General features: G+C 46.9%; 1 protein-coding gene across 3 annotated transcripts in view; it reads left to right on the plus strand.

The window, feature by feature from the left end:
- CACHD1 (cache domain containing 1) overlaps positions 1 to 16,287 on the plus strand; it is a gene marked incomplete at its 5' end in the record, with an annotated part of 94,330 nt that overhangs the window by 14,799 nt on the left and 63,244 nt on the right. The window lies entirely within an intron of this gene.

Consider the following 16,287-nt stretch of genomic DNA (forward strand, 5'->3'; position numbering starts at 1 on the left):
AGCAATTAAACATTAGATATTCAGACAGTTTTTAATTAAGTTTGTTTTACTTCTGCCACTTGACAATATGGTGTGAGTGCAGGTTCTTGGTATAAGTGGATGGAAAATGAGAGTGCAGGTCCTGCAGTCCCATCTCTTGTTCGTTTCTCCCTTTTTCCCACTCAGTTTGAGAACACTGTTGGGTAACTTAGGTCTCATCCAAAAGTGGGTGGTTTAAGTCCATAAACCTACAAGCCTCTCACTAAGTGGTGTCCAGCATCTGCTCTTGATTTGAGGGACAAGTCCTGAAGGAATCCTAAGAGGCAGGGCATGCTGGCTTTCGTCTTCTTCAGGAGGTGTTTCTCTGCCCAGATGGAGAAGCTAATTGCCTGATCCAGTCCTTTTCTGGCTGCTCTGCCTGGGTTACCCTTATTTTCCCATAAAGTTCTGAATACAGGGGAGGTAAAATTGCTGTAGGAACGTTTTTGTGCCATCTTGGTTGGCATACTTCAGGCTAGAGGCAAATAGTCTGCTTTTTTATCTCATGCGTATCAAAGCAAGCCTTTTTTGAATACAGGAGATTAGGATCTCACCAGCCAAAGCTATCCAATCCAACCAGTTGCTGGTCTTTCACAAAGACTTCAATGGTTTGTGAGCCCAAGCATCTGCTGCACCACGGGTAAATAAATGGCAGCAGCGATGGGTCTGGAGGAATTTGGCAGGGCTCTGCCTGGTTGAGGTAAGACCTTTTTTGCTTCACCATTACGTGCTCGTAGCTTCTGAAACGGTAAGGAAGCAGGTTGCCCTCCGAAACAGCTGGTTTAGCATTAAATAAAGAAAAGCCTTAAAACCAGCCTGACTGCTGCTGCTGGGCAGCTCCTCTGCCTTCCCCGGTGAGGATTTTATTAGGCAACAGCTGTGGGCGCGCTGCCGAAGCATGTGCCGGTTTTTTCTCTTCAGACTAAGCCTTGGGGACTGCTTGTTAGCTCCCTTGCCTGTCTGCGAGACGGGAGGATGTCGAATGACTGCGGGAGGAGCGTGCTGCCATCCCACACGGCGGGACTGCAGGTGGGTTTAGGCGATGCACAGCAATGAAACCGCCGCGCTGGGCAGCGTCAGGGTTTTCTGGGGTAATATCCCGGTGTTTGCGTGCGGCTCTGACAGTCCCACGGCTCCTGCCTCGCAGTGGCTCATCCCTCTCCCCCATCCCATTCTTGTTACAAGCCTGTTGCACTTGCAATTAAATGAAAACCGACCTGCAAACTAAAAATGCCAGCAATGTGTTCCAGGAGCAGCGATTTTATGATAATTTTGAAATTCAGTGTTAAGAAAAGCGAGTATTTCTTAACTGGAGCTCAGTTAAAATGCATTTATTCTCCTGTGCTTTTTCTTGAAAGCATTTGTCAGGCAGGGGATAAGGAACCTTTTCTTTGCGCCTTTTTCACACATTTATGTGTGGGACAGGAAGAACAGCATTTATTGACCTGTTTGTCTTGCTATTCAGGAGGCTGTAAAGCAAATTGGAGGCTGAGCAAAGTGCGGTTTAGCTACAGGGAAGGTAAAAGAAGAGATGGGAACCCAGGTCTCGTTTTCACTGGTACTGCTTTACAACCTTGCAGAGGTGCAGGTGCCTCCAGGGGCTTGCAAATGGGCTTTGTTTGCATTGTAAACATCTTGTAGGCTTCCAGGAAAGTGCAAAGCAATGAGGAAACGAGCTTTGGACTTCAGAGCTCCCTGATTGACTTTGTTTCATCAGCTGCACCGCTTCCACACACCGATAACTGCCGTTTCTAGCAGACCTCTTTCTTGCAGCAGGCTGTGTGCCAGCTTTTGAACCTCTGACAGGCTGGGGAGCCGTGCCCTGCTGCAGCAGCTCGAAGGGAGGACGTTTCATCCAGCACCTTGCTGCTCACGCCTGCCTTCAGGTCAGCAATAACCACGCGATTGGTAAACGCCAGTCTGAAAGAATCCGTCCTTCGGAGGCTTGTTCCCGTGCACAGCGACCAAACAGACCACACGTTGCTTTGGGCTGTTTGTGCTCACGCTGCTTCAATCCAAGGGCTGCTTGTTAGCGTGTAGCACGGCAGGAGACGTATACAAGGACCCCTGAGGCTTCCAGCAGCACGTTTAGTTGGGCTGGTGGTGGACGCACAGTAGGTACGTATGTTGGAAAACACACTCGGTGTTGAACAGCTTCTGTGCATCTCAGGGCACCCTGCTTAAAACACTGTGGACATACAGAGATCTTAACAAGAAATTTTGGCACGGCTTGGGTCGGGTAGAGGCGTTCAGAACTTGCAAAATGCTTCTGCCTGAGCTGTGATCAGGGAAAATAGATGGCGAGTGGGTTTGTGACAAAGATCTGCAGAGCACCGAGGAAATAATTTAAAGGATCCTGTGAAAGGTTTTAAAGGCAGAACTTTGTTCTGTTACATCAGAAGGAAATGGCACTTGATGAAGGCTTATCATCACAGGTTTCAAGACTGAGTTCAGACTTCACAGCGAGAGAAAAGACTTCTTAATCCTGCTTGAAGTGCGAGCCCCGTCCATCACAGCACATCAGTGGTGCTTCCTCCAGGCCTCTTGCTGGGTGGATCTGTCTGGGTTTGTGGTAGGGGCAGGTGAGGAGGGCAGGGCAGCTGATGCTGAGGACCCGATTCCCATGTGTGTGAGCCGTGACCTAGCTCTGGCCCAATCCTGTGGACTGAGTGTGCAGTAGGTAAATGTTGGGAGTGCATCTTGCAGCTTGCTTTCAACCAGAAAGAGCGCAGGGAGTGGGAAGGTGGACCTCGGAGATATTCTTTGTGCCCAAAGCTTGCGTGAGGGTTTTCAGAATTGTTTTAGAAACGCAGTCCTTAGCCTTGGTGGCATTTTGATGGGCTGTAGTGCTCTAGGATCAGCAAGTAAAGCTCCCCGACCGCTGCGGAGCTGGCCAACGAAACCAAACCCGACACCATCTGGAGACTGCTCCCTGCTTCGTCCTCAGCACTGTCGGCTTAATGAAATAAATACATCGGAAGTCCTCGTGAGTGTTAAATTTTGTCATGCAGACGCGTTCTAGACTTTGAAAAGGATTGCAAGGGGTCTGCTCTGATTTTCCTGCTTCAAAGAAAGCCCCCGTGTCCTCGCTGCCGTGGCTGAAAAGAGGAGCAGCTCGCAGCAAGGCGGCAGCTTCTCACCTTGCTGCTCTGTGAGGAATAGCTCGGGGTTCTCAATAGGAGGAAATTGGATGCAAGTAAACAAAAAAATACTGAATTAACACAAGTAACTAGTGGTTACCCTGTTGATCGAGTAGGAAACCTTTGTAAATTGTTTTTAGCTGCGGTGATTTTTGTTCCTCGGCTGATGCGCTCGGATCTTTCTGGGCCGTACGCTGCCTGCTTAGGACGGCTTTGGTTAGCGTCCCGCTTCCTAACGGTTCGATGTGAAGGTCACCACCTCCTAATTCTGAACACGTGGAATTAAACGCATGCTGCGGTACGTTTTCTGTCCGGATAATTGATGTTTTTCTTAGATAATGCTCCTGGTGGAAATTGGACTTTGTGCGGGGAGAAGCGGAGCGCGGAAGCAGCTGGCGGCGCTGCCAGCGGAGGCGTGCGGCTCTGACAGATGCTGGCAGATGTCGGGGAGCCCCAGATGTGCTGAAGGCACGAGTATGAATCGATGGAGTTGGCTTCATACTCGGTGATACTGTTACGATCGCCATATCATAATTTTAATCCGAAAAACCAAGTGTGAAAGGCTGTGAATCTGCCATGGGAAGATGCAGGCGCTCCGTTACTGCCACTTCTTATTCATCTGCTTTGAAGTCCCAGGTTGAATTAGGAAAAACATGTTGTTGAAACACTGCTTTAATGTTTTGTCAGGCGCTGCAGAGAAAGGACCTTACCTTGCACGGAAAGGTGATTTTTCAGAGCTTTCAGAAGATTTTTTTTCTTATAAAAAATCTCAATATTAAATGATTTATTTTTTGGAATCCTTAGTTCTGTCCCTGGAATACCTGCCATTACTTCAATGTTCTGTGTTGTTACCTCTAAATTAGGAGATCAATCACATCTTTTTGAATATTTTGAGTTTTTATATTCCCTGATACCTTTGCTCTTGCAACCTCAGCCTCGTGTTTGTATCCTTGCTTTATTTAAGACTGAAAAGGCGTAGAAGAATTAAAGTCAGACAGGGAGGCGAGACAGAAGCCTGGGTTGCAGTGGTGTTGGAGCAAGTTAGGGACATGTGGAGCTGACAGGTGTAACAAAAACGTGGTGAAAACACTTGTTTGAGCTGTGTCATGGAAGGCTTTTGGAAATTAAAACAGAGATTGCGTGTTGAAACAGGGAGGTGAAGTTAAATTGTGAGTATGAGCCATTTATAAATTCCTTAAAGTTAAAATCTCTTCATTAATTTATTAAGGTAATGTATCAGTATCAACGCAATGAAAAATTTCCTGTCCGATAAGTTATATTTTCTCTCACTTTCTGGCTGTCAGATACAGCTCCCAGGGCAGTAGTAACCGTGTTTGACATCGGGAATATTCCTTCTCGGAGAAGCATTAATCTGCTTCAGTCGTGTCTGCATTCAAAGCGCCGTTAATGCCTTTATTTCTCCTTGGTGTCTGAACTCGCTAATCCCGACACAGAAGTGGATTACGGAGTCATTGCTGTGCGTTCAGACATATGGGCGATACGTAGATAATTGCACGGAAAAGCAAAAGAAAAGGAATTTATTTAGGTTGCTGAGCTGGAGGCTGTCTCCGTGCTACCTTAAACGCGTAATTCGATTGCAGGTTTGCCAGAGCACTGTTACCTCGCTCGGGGAGATGCAAGGCAAGCTCTGGCTTTTCCTCGTGCTCGCTGGTAGCACTGGAGGTAACGCAGCTCTCAGAGCCTCCTGCAGACCCCAGTTATCTCTGCGTAATGGAAAACGTCCGGCAGTGACAAATAACCAGGTGGGCAGCCACTGCTTCAGCGTGGCTCTGAAAGCCACAACCAGCCGGGCTCCCACCGCAGCAGGATGTTGATTCCTGTTAACACAGCTCCTCCAGGATCCCTAAAGACTGGTATTACCACCTCGTGCTGTCAAAGTTTGGGAATTACAGGGCTTACTAAAACACTGTTCTTTCTAACGCAAGCATAGATTTTTCATTGATTACTCATATTTCTGAATTTGGGGAAAATTCTCTCTTACCAAATGAAAGCTTGGCGGATTTACTGAAACTAGAAGGCTATTTTGAGCAAGAAGCTGATACCAAACACTTCAATTTAAGATATTTTCCAGTCCGAGGGGTTTTCACGTGCATCCTCGAGAAATTAAATATGAATGAATGTTAGGAAACCTTGAACACTCTGAACCACTGAGATTTTATAATTCCAAGAGCAAATGTCTGCCTAGGGATTCTTGATTATTCTTAATGAAGATGACGCTGTCTGTGCGATCAGCATGAGGGCTGCTTAAGTAAGAGTGTTCATGTAAGTGGTTTCTTCTGAAGGAAATCACAGCAGAGATTTATTCGGAGCAAATGAGCAGCCTTCTCTCCAGAGGTTCAAAAATACTTTATTTAGACAAAGTTAAACATGAATTGAGACTTACAAAAAGGTCGCGTAATTCTCTTTTGAAACAGAAATTGTTTTAATTGTGTTCATTTGACAGGAGCAGTGGAGCTCACTTTATGGGTTGTGTTTTGCAGAAAAGCAGCTTGTAATAATGTTTACAGAAGGAATGAAAATAGTAATTGCCTTTGTCGTTGTTTTAATTTTAACAGTGTGTGCATGCATGAGTCCTTTTTGATCTTTCTAATAGGTACAACCCAGCTGGCAATGACATCAGGGTATAAAAGGAATTAACAGTACTGTAATGCATTTCCAAGATTGTGTTGGTTTGTTTTCTTTCGAAATTTGGTTCCTTCCAGTTTAACTTCCTTTTTACTGTGGAAATCTGCTCCCAAGTTGTGTGCTCCATTCCTTCTCCCTCACGGTGTTGTGTGAGGTTGGCCATAAACTGCGAGGCTGCGTGGCTGTGCAGGATCCCAGGACTGTGCTCGTAGGTTTGTAGTGATTACCTTGCATGGTTGCTATGTGGTTTTTTGGGTTGCAAGACTTAAACTTGATGTCAGTCAAATCTAGTGATGGAAGGGGATGCAGGAACTGCCAGCACAGTGCCTTCTGCAGCCTCTTGTCCTGCTGAACTGATGTGCTGGTGCTTGTGCTGGTCCACCATGGGCTGACTGTATCCTGCTGGACGTGTTGCTTTTCGGAAATCCACAGAAGGCCATTCAGCTGAAGCATTAAACAAACAAACAAACAAACAATTTGTGTTCTCGCTCCTTTTCTTAGCATTTTCACAATGAAGTCGAGCTTTCAAAGTAAATCAGAGTGCTCTTTTAAAAGGGCTGAAGGCGAACAGAGAGAACAGACGCTGGAGATTGTCCTCCCTTTAAGTTAGAGGAGGAATTCAGGAATGTGCACCTGTAAACTAGAAGAAATAGTTTTTATCTTCTAAACATTTATCTCTTTCAGTAAGTAGAAAGGAATCATGCTGAAATATATTTGATTTACCGTTAATACCTAAATAATTTCTGCTCAGCGTAGTCAATTTGCACTGCAGGATTGTGCCCTCACGACGCTGAGGATCTGAAATGTTGAAGTAGTTGCAAGAAGCCACTCCACCGACCACCTGAAAAGGGGCATGGCTGGAAACGGGCAAACCCTGTGCTGCCATCGGAGGTCTTCAGAGGGGTGAAACACTTCCCTCCTGCCCCAAATCTCCGCAAATCCTGCAAGTTTCAACTGCTGGTTTGGAGCATCCACTTTCAAACACGGGAATAATTCAGGGGCTTTCCGTCTCAGTATTGCTAATCAGCAGCTCATCAGAAGAGTGCATACGCTGATTTTTAAATTGACATTCAGCGTAATACTGAGTGTTAGAAAGATGAGTGTATTTGTAATAATCTCAGCAAAAATACCTTGATTTTAGAATAACGGAGTGATTATTTTCAGTTATGAAGTATTCCAGATAGCATCACTCAAAGTGCCACAGTTGTTTTCATGGTGTGTATTTAGTATTTTTATTTAAAGTTATAAGTACTGGTTTGACAATATCCATAATTAGAACAGTGGATTGGAGAATCCGGCTTGTTTTCAGACTTTTTTTCCATAAGCCTTGGTGCTACGTGGTGTTCTTTTCTTGAAGCATGTTTTTTATGTTAAAGTTGCTGTTGTGGTAAGGCAGAACCCAACCAGGGCTTCACAATGTAGAAAAAAGTTAGCTGGGGACTCCCTGACCGCAACAGAATCTGTCAGGTGGTTGTGGAGACTGATACAATACCTACAGAAATTTGTGCTTAAATGCTTAAATGTCCAGCTGTGGAGTCTGTTTAACTAAAAAAATTGTGCCTCCATGGCATTGACCTGAATGTTAAGTGAGCTTGAACTTCCCAGTGCTCGTCACACGAGGACACGGACACGAGGTATTGTGCCTCTGCAGTGAGGAGACCTAGTGCAGAGGTGCAAAAGGGGACGCCAAAGAGCCACCTCTCCTGGATTAAGCAGACTTTCTTTGTAAGAACCAAATAACGGCACGAGAAAGCAAAATGTGAGCCGGCTCCTTCCGTCGGTGCCAAGCTGTCCTAGGGCTGGCCGGGGCGCGGGTCAGGCAGCGCCGTCGGCGAGAGGCTTCCCCCTGCGTGCCGCCTCCCCTCCCGGCCTCTGCCGTCCCACCCCTGGCCTGCAGCCCGCTGGGTTTATAAAACAATGAGGGTCCAAGATAAAGGGCTGCGCTCTGCAAAGCATCGGATGGTTGTTGCTCCCAGAGGCTGGGCTGTGGCAATTCTCCTGGGCTGCCTCGCCGTGGGTTTTGGCCGCAGCGAGGCCGTGCTACAAAAGACTCTGAGGCAAGTCCTGCTCTTCTGTGGCGCTTTCCCTCATTAAATCTGGAGCTTTCTCTCCTGTTTCTGGGTTGGAAGCTGCTCTGCTCTTGATTAACACTGGAGTTTTTGTTGTGTTTCTTTTTTTTTCAACCCCCCCCCCCCTTTCATGTAAATGATGTCTTGCTTTTTTTACTTGCTTTTTTCTTTTTTAATTAGAAGAATAAATGCTTGCATTCATGCACAAATTGCTTTGAAGTGCCGTAGGAATTCAATTCATGAGCCTCTCCTTGGTCTCAATTTTTAATTTCTCTGGGAGCAGATAACATCTAATGGCTCGGCTCTCTCCCTAAGACTGCATTTTGTTTGCTGCAGCTTGCGCTGCCTCCTCCTGTGCCCTGAGATGAGTTAAACACGAGCAGGACCACTGAACCAGCCCGCCTCCGCTGAGCTCCTGCCAGGTTTTAACCTCAGGGTCTCTAGGTCTGTACAATCGTGTTGATAACGTCTGATGGTCTTCTGGCTCGTGGAACATGATGGAGAGAGATCGTCAGATCAGTGAGCTGTTAGTGAGCTCGTTCCCTGAGCTCGTTCCACTCCTGGTTGGAAAATGAGAAGAGAAATGGGATCTTCGCAGTGCTGCTTGATGAGTAATTCTATTTTCCGTAGCACTTAAGGAAACAACATTTCACTTTACTTAATGCTCAGAGAGGAACAGGGGATTTCAAGTGCCAAAGCCGGAGAGAAACTTAAACCAACTTGTTTCTGCTTTTGTAAAAATGTGGTGATTGATCAGCATTTTGGTGTGGGGGTCGTGGCTGTGTCCTTGGAGAATCGTTTTAATTTGTGCCCCTTGTCTCTTGTCCTGTCCCTGGGTGCCAAAGAGGAGAGCCCGGTTCCCTCCTTTGGGGATTTGTCCACACGGGTAAGGTCCCCCTGGAGTCCCAGCCCTCCCAGCCTCACCTCACGTGAAAGATGCTCCTGCCCCATAATCATCTCGCTCTGGTCTCAGCAGGGTTATCGCAGAAGGTAACGGTAGAATGAAAGGTCTCCAAATCCTCCTACGAGAGCAGGCAGCCACGCGGAAGCCAGGAGAGGAGTCGAGCTGCAGCAGCTGGAGGTGACAGACCTCGTGGGCATCAGCTTTGTGTTTCCAGGGTGCTTCTTGAGGCTTGTCCTGCTCCCCGGGGTCTGACGGCCGGGGCTGCTGTGCCCACGGACACGGCCGGGAGTCAGGGAGCACCAGGATGGGGCTGGCCTTGGAGCTGGGGTCAGCTGGAAGCATCTCAGTTACCTGAAAACTGCTCTACTAAGAGGTTAGAGAGAGCAGTTGAGATAATGAAGGTAATGCAAAGTGCTTAGCTCCTGGAGTTAATGTTTTACCTGCTTTTAAAAGCATTTGGGAAATGAAAGAGTGTAAGGCTACAGGAGCACGAGGAATTCCTCCTGCTCCCTGCCTCTCAAAGAAGGAAATGGGTGGATTATAGCAAAGCAAAACAGCACAAATGAGATACGGAAATAGGTGATTTTATAACTTCTGCTCATGAATTAACATTGTAATCGGAGGGTGCTCTTGTGCTACAGTTATGGACACCGACTCGGACAGGAAAGCGCTGGTGTACGGACAGTCTGCTTCAGGTGGTTACTGATAAATGGTGGTTCTTTTGGAAAAAGCGTCGTGTCTTGCTTGGAGACAGCTGATTTGGCTACAGAGTGTGTTTAAAGTTTTAAACCCATCTCGTTGTGAATGCAGGCAGTGTTGGAGGGTTCCTGTTCGGAAGTGCTGCAGCAGCAGGGGCAGGGGCAGGCAGCTATCGGGGCAGCTGCGCTGAACGCTGATGGCTCTTGCTGAGAGATCCTGAAAAATGATGCTCTCGGACGCTGAAAGAAAGCAGCCTGTAATTGCGTTAGCATCAGCCCATCCATTTTATGCACAGAAGTTCAGTGGAATGATTTATACGTTCCTGGGTTTAAGCTGGTCGGTTTGGGACTTTTTTTCCTGGTTCGAGTAGATCTCTTTAATGCGTTGCTCTAGCCTCAGTGTTTCTGTGCTGCAGCGTTTGTCCAAGCAAAGCCAGCTTCTGCCTCGATCGTGTTAAACGCATCAGGAAAAAAATCATGTGGTCTCAGTTTCCCATCCCACCCTCCCTCTTTTTTTTTTTTCTTTTTCTTTTGTCTTTGCTGTAAAATTACACACCGGAGCGTTACGTAAATCGATCCACGTTCTGCATGCTTGCTGTACCCTGAATTCACCACGCATCGGACTGGCACTGTAAGGATACTAAAATGGTGTTAAACTCCTCTGGCTATAGGATTACATCTAGATACCTGTATCGGTCTGCTGCTTAAATGTTGCATCATTTTCAGTCATTCCTGACATGAACTTCAAACCAAACCAGGAAATGAACCCAGGGTTCTCCCCACTGAATGAAGTTTCGGTTTAATTTTGTTCCCAGCAAGTGCTCACCTTTGTTCCCCAAAGGGCGGGTGGCACGGGGTGAGGGAGAGCTCTGCAATGGGGCTGCTGCTGGCTGGGTCAGGAGGAAAGAATGACAAACGGGGGCTGGATTTTAAAATCCTGATATAGGAGCCTCGGGGTAACCCAGCATTATTCGGGCAATGAGCACAACATCCAGCCAAATACTGCCTAAAGAAGAATAAAGAGACCAAGGCGACTTTTCTGTCCACTTAGGACTGAAAAAAGGCGGTGAGTTGGAAAATGCCCATTCATGAGAAGGTCTGGAGTTCTGTAGGAGTACCATTTTTTGTTATTTTTACCTTAAAAGTAGTTATCCTCATTGTCAGTGCTTAAATCCCTTCCCGAGAAGGCTGCGAGGCAGTGTCCCGTTCAGGGACAGAGAATTGCAGAGGTGCCGTTTTTATGGGTCTGTTCCAGCTCTCGGGCTGCAAAACTTGAAACTCGGATTCAACACTTCACTGCATTTGTGTTGCTCTGATAATTTCAACTCCATTTGGTTATAGACAGTTAATCTGTTTTAAATACACTGGAAACATGAAGAAATCCGTACAAATATTGTAAGTTTCGCATCCTGAAGCCTAGAAGGAGGGATAAGTGTGGGGAGAAAAAAAAAAAGTCCAATTTCATTGAGAAGCCCATCTGCTTTATATTTTAAGGTTGGGTAGCATAACTTTCCTTTTTCTGAAATACTGCCATTGACATTGTCATGAGTATAACTTTAGTCAAGTTACATTGGCTAAATGAATAATCTTTTTAACATGTGGAACTAATTTTCTTAGGGTATTTTCCCCTCTCACTCTCTTTTTTTTTTTTTTTCCCCCCCTCTTCTCCATTCCCTTGAAAAAGAAGAGGGAAAAATCTGCTGGTGCCTGATTGCATTTTTGGCAGATGCTCAGTTTTCCATAGTTTTCCCCCATTGTAAATGCCAGAAGTTTCGCAGGGAACCACGTTTACAAGAGCTGTGCTAAACTCTGCCTCTTTCCAAGCAGTGCCCTGCCTACTCAGCACCCCCAGATCTGAACGCAGCGCTCGAAATGCTCCGAAAGGCTTTTATCTGCCACAGGCTAATGGTGCTAGGTGAATTTTAAACGCTGGCTCTGTGACACTTGCTCCCCTCAGGATTAAGATCCATCTGCAAATGCACACACGCTCACGTTTTGAGTACCAGCAGGGTCTGCGCTCCGTTTGCTTACGGGAAAGCTGTGCTAGATAGGCTGAGCATTTTCTCATGACTGAATTTCTTCCACAAATTCCTCCCCATTCCAAGTAACCTTGCGTAAAGTTTAGATGTAAAATAGCAAAACCATTTAATGAAGCTGCCAAAGGGATCTTTTTAAATGGTGGTGTGGCTCAACGATGCTCTAGCAAGGAAGACCAGTGAGCGTGGACTGATTTTTGCCTGCTGGCAACATGCGGAGCCTCTCCAAGCAACATGCAGGTGCTGGCGTAGGAGCAAACAATATTCTTGCACTGAGAGAGATGGGAACAGGAATGGGATTTCCACGTGGTGTCCCAGTGCTGTTGTCACACGCTGAGCCCCAGATATCTCCTTAGGTGCAGCCAGCTGTGTCTTGCTGTAATTTTGCAATCATTTACCCTACAGATTGCCCAGAGATGTCCGAAAGCTCACGCAGACATTTGGGAGAACAAGCTGAGGCTGTGAATAGCGGCAGGTTAAGAAGGACACGGGGGGATCTCAGCGGTGCCCGCAGCACCTGTTGCACTGTGGGCTCTATCCACAGAGCTGTTGTGTTCTGCTCCTCTTTTTGCCATTTATTTCCTCAAAGCAAGAAAACTGGTGGGCGCCAGGCAGTGCCTCAAGGCTTCAAACCCTACACTGTGTTTGAAGCCAAACGCCAGGACATGCAAGATGGGCAAGAGGAACAACAGGTGGAGGTTGTCCTGTATGCTTCGCTGTTAAAGAAAGGGATAAAAACTTGCAGAACTCCCACTGATTTATAGAAGAAGCACTTCACCAGAGTTACTGGTGATTTTTAAAAGTGCTTGTTCAGGTTGGGCTCTTTGCGAGTCAAAATCAAGACCCGCACCTTACTGCAGGTCGGTTTTGGTGGTTTTCTGTATGAATTCAAGGCTGGTTTGGGATCGGGGTACTTCCCAGCACTGAAGACCTTGCAGTGATTCTCTTGTTAATGCTGTTATTAATTGAAGATGCTGCACTTCTCATGGTGCCTTGCTCTCGAGGAGAGGCTCCCTCCCATGAGAGCACCGACCCAGCTCAGCTCTGCTCTCATCTCTTTGTCTTGCTGTCTGATGAGGATGCCTGGCACTGTTTGACAAATAGCATGACAGAAAAAGTATCGATTAGTTAAATCCTTCCTGAAAACTTGTTCTTTTCTGAAACTCCCTGAAAGAGCAGGGTGTAGGCAGTGTAATGTGAGGGCAGCCTTTGGGGTGCTGAGCTGCACTGATCGGGGGTGTAGCAGAGCTGCTGGGGGCACTGCTCTCATTGCAGTTTGCCTTTCGCTGTGACTTCCTCCAATTTAGTTCCGTATATAAATATATATATAAATTTCTTGGAGGAAAACATGAAGCGTATCCTCAATCTCATGGGAACCCACTATTTAATGTTTCTCAGTTTTAGAAAATGGTAACAAAACATAACGTGATACGGCTTCAGACGCTGCAAAAACAAACTCCAGAAGAAGCCACAGGTCTCCCTCATAACAGCCTAGCTCGGCGAGTTCCATCATAAAAAGGATTTGTTATATATTTGTTTGCTCACTTTAAAACGTTAACCTTTAAAATAAGAAACAGACCCTGGTTAGTTGCTACTTGAGGTTAAGAAGCACGGCAGCCCCGCTGAGTTAATACTGCTTATATTTGACACGTGTACATTTTGCTACTGCTGTTCTGTATCCTCTCTTAATACAGTCATTTTTTCATCCTGCCATGATCCAAATACAAGGTAACAGCAGTCCACGTCCAAAATCTGCTCAACCCTTTTTTTTCTTTAACATGCCATGCAGTATAGATGTTAAAGCAGCCTCAATGTATTTACAGCTCAATTAACGTTTTGCTGATCTTGTATTTGTTTTTCCCGATGCTCTTGGTCTGTAAAAACTCTGGTTTTGGTGGCGGGGAGATGGGTTCACATCTCGCCTGGCCAACAGCGACGTGCAGCTGGTTGGCGGCTCTCATGAGCAGCTGCTGCTTGTGTTTGGTGGGGGATCTCAGAGGCTTGGTTTTGGGGGTTGTAGCTTCTGTGTTGTTAGTCTTGATGCAGTGTTTGTGCTTTTTTTGTCAAGTTGAGTGCTTTTGAAGTGCTTTCTGGCTGCAGCGCATTGCTGCTGCGTTTGTTCTCACCTCAAGGCACCGAGGGAACACGTCGGTTACTACTCTGCTTTCTACACTAATCTCAGTTTAGTCACCTCCCGTGTTTAAAACTACGGATTGTGACTGCCCAAAGCCTCATTTTGGTACGTCGCCAAGCTGAACCCAAGCCCCTTATCTCAGAGGCTCGGTAGGAAGCCTGACCCCTGTCTAGCAGCAGAGGCTGGCTGCGGCGCTGCGCTCGTTCATCACTGTCAGACCGCACCTGTGGAAGGCATCACGACGGCGGCATCCCAAATCTTCCCCATCCCAAGGGGTCCCCCATGGACCCCTGCCCTTGGAGCCTCTGGTCACACCGTGATTTATCTCCCTCATCCAGCACGTGTCCTCAAAGCTGAAAGCGAGGCAGCTGGTGGCACCAAGAAGCACTCAGTTACATGAAAGTCATTAAAGCTGGTTGCCACAGAGGAGTATTTTCTAGGAAGTTGCAAGTAATTTGAACCAGACAGGTAATTAACGATCTTAGGAAAGCAGGGGTCTCTAATGTGTTGAAATGTGTGTTTGTAAGACAAAACCCAGTCTTCTCATGACTCCATCCCAGCTGTGTTCACCCTCAGCGGGCTCCTGTGGGCAGCTCTGCACATCTCGGTGCTTCTTGTCTGGAGATGTCTCAGGTCACCAGAAATCCTGCAGCAGTCCCTGCAAATACCACAATTGATTTATTTTTGGTTTTATGTATTTATTTTCCCTCGGCTTCTGCTTGTGTCACTGGGCATGAGTGCCCTGGTGGGTGCAGCCACCCCGGTGAACGTGGGCTCCCGCTGAGCATCGCAGGTGCTTGGAGTGACTTGGAAAAGGAAAAACACAAACTATGCTTTCCCTCGTTCCCAGTACTGTAGCCTGGCCAAATCTAGAATTACGTGTCACTGCTGAAGCTTTCCTGCAGAACAAAGTATGGAAAATGCAGATGATTTCAGACTTATGTCGGTTCTGAAGGCGTTTTCAGTTTTGTTTGCTTCTTAAGGTTGTGTCTGAAAACCGATGCTTTGTGGTGGAAATGAGGTGAAGGTTGCTTGCCCTTCTGGGTAATCTCTGGCAGCATAAAGGAAGAGTGGTAACAACGCTGGATTTTAAACCATCCTGAAATTTAATTCAGAGTTTGGATCAGAAAACAAAAGCTGCTTTGTCTGTCTGTCTGTATATATTTATTTATTTTAAGTGAAAAGAGTTTATGGAAATCTGCTTGATGAAACCAAGCCACTCAAGGGGCTGACATGCAGCGTTTGCCCATGCCAGGTGTGTTCTGGCACATGGGGACACGGCATGACCATGAAACAACTGTGCCCAAATCTTTAAAATTGCTGTGGCAGAATCAGAGTGGGCTGACAAGTTTAATTAGTGCCACGGCCAGACCTCGGAGAGGGAGGAATTAAAAATGTGAAGGCATTTTTCCTGAGGGAAGGAGATGGCGGCGGAGGAGAGGTGTGGGGGGTGAGCCCTGTCCACAGGATCTGCCCTCTGCCACCAGGAGCCGGTGTCTTTTAGATGTGGGGTTTGAGGAAACTTGAGAAGTGCAGGGAAAGCGAATATTTTTCACACAGGTGAGCGGCGCTCAGCAAGAACCCGAGTACTCCGGATGGTGATACGCTTTGGATAAGTGGTGCTGACAAAAAGGGGGGCAACTTGGGAGGGATCCTTCAGGCAATTTGGGATCGTGCAGCAGGCTGGGTGTGACAGGGCTGGGTGATGGCCGCCAGGGCCTGTGCCCTGTGGAGCGGGGCCTGGTGGAGCAGCTCAGGCGGCGGCCATCTGCTCGGCAGGCCCCGCTGCACGGCCGGGCTGGGAGGGATGAAGTACAGGCACTAAAGAGTGACTTCTCTTCACGTTCAGCCTATTTTGGCCCTGAGCAGAGGGCTGTGGCCATGGTTAGCACCTGTGTGGCTCGTGCTCCTTGTCCGTGTTGAGGTGTTGGTGTGTGGGGTTGGTCTGTGAGGGCTCCTGCCCACCCCCCTGCACGTGCTGAGCTCTTCAGTGAGTAGAAGACACAAAGCTTTGAGGAATTATAGAATAATAAAATATCCCAAGTTGGAAGGGACCCATAAGGATCATCGAGTCCAACTCTGGGCACCACGCAGGTCTACCCAAAATTTTAGACCACGTATCTAAGCGCCCGGTCCAAACACCTCTTCAAGAACTTGTTTAGCTACAACTGCAGCTAAAATAGATTGAAAGCTTAGCACAAATAAAATTCCTGCTCATGTTGTGACTCTGTATAACTACGTATGATGGTCTCTGTCATCGTGTTGGACTTTTAGTAGCACAGCTGTGCTCGAAAGGCGCAGAGGAAGGGGTCAGCTCCGTGCTGAGGCCAGGAGGGCCCGCTCTGGTAGCTGACAGACTGCTTCCTTCTCGCTCCTTTTGATGTCTGCAGACTAAATGCTGCGTGGAGAGAAAAATTCAATTCATTTGAAACATTTTGCATCAAAATGACATGCTTTAATGTATTTTCTTCTGATGTTTAAATTATCTTTTCATCTCATGAAGGGGGAAGGAAAAAAAAAAAAAAAAACATGTTTGTAGTTAAAGTACCCAAGCAGAACTTTAAACAAAGGTCTGGAAGAAGAGGAAGTCTCAATGTACAGGCAGCTTTTAAGAGCAGATTTTTTTCCCCCCCCTCCTCCTT

The sequence above is a fragment of the Aythya ferina genome (assembly GCF_964211825.1).
Source record: "Aythya ferina genome assembly, chromosome: 8".
Lineage (NCBI taxonomy): Eukaryota > Metazoa > Chordata > Aves > Anseriformes > Anatidae > Aythya > Aythya ferina.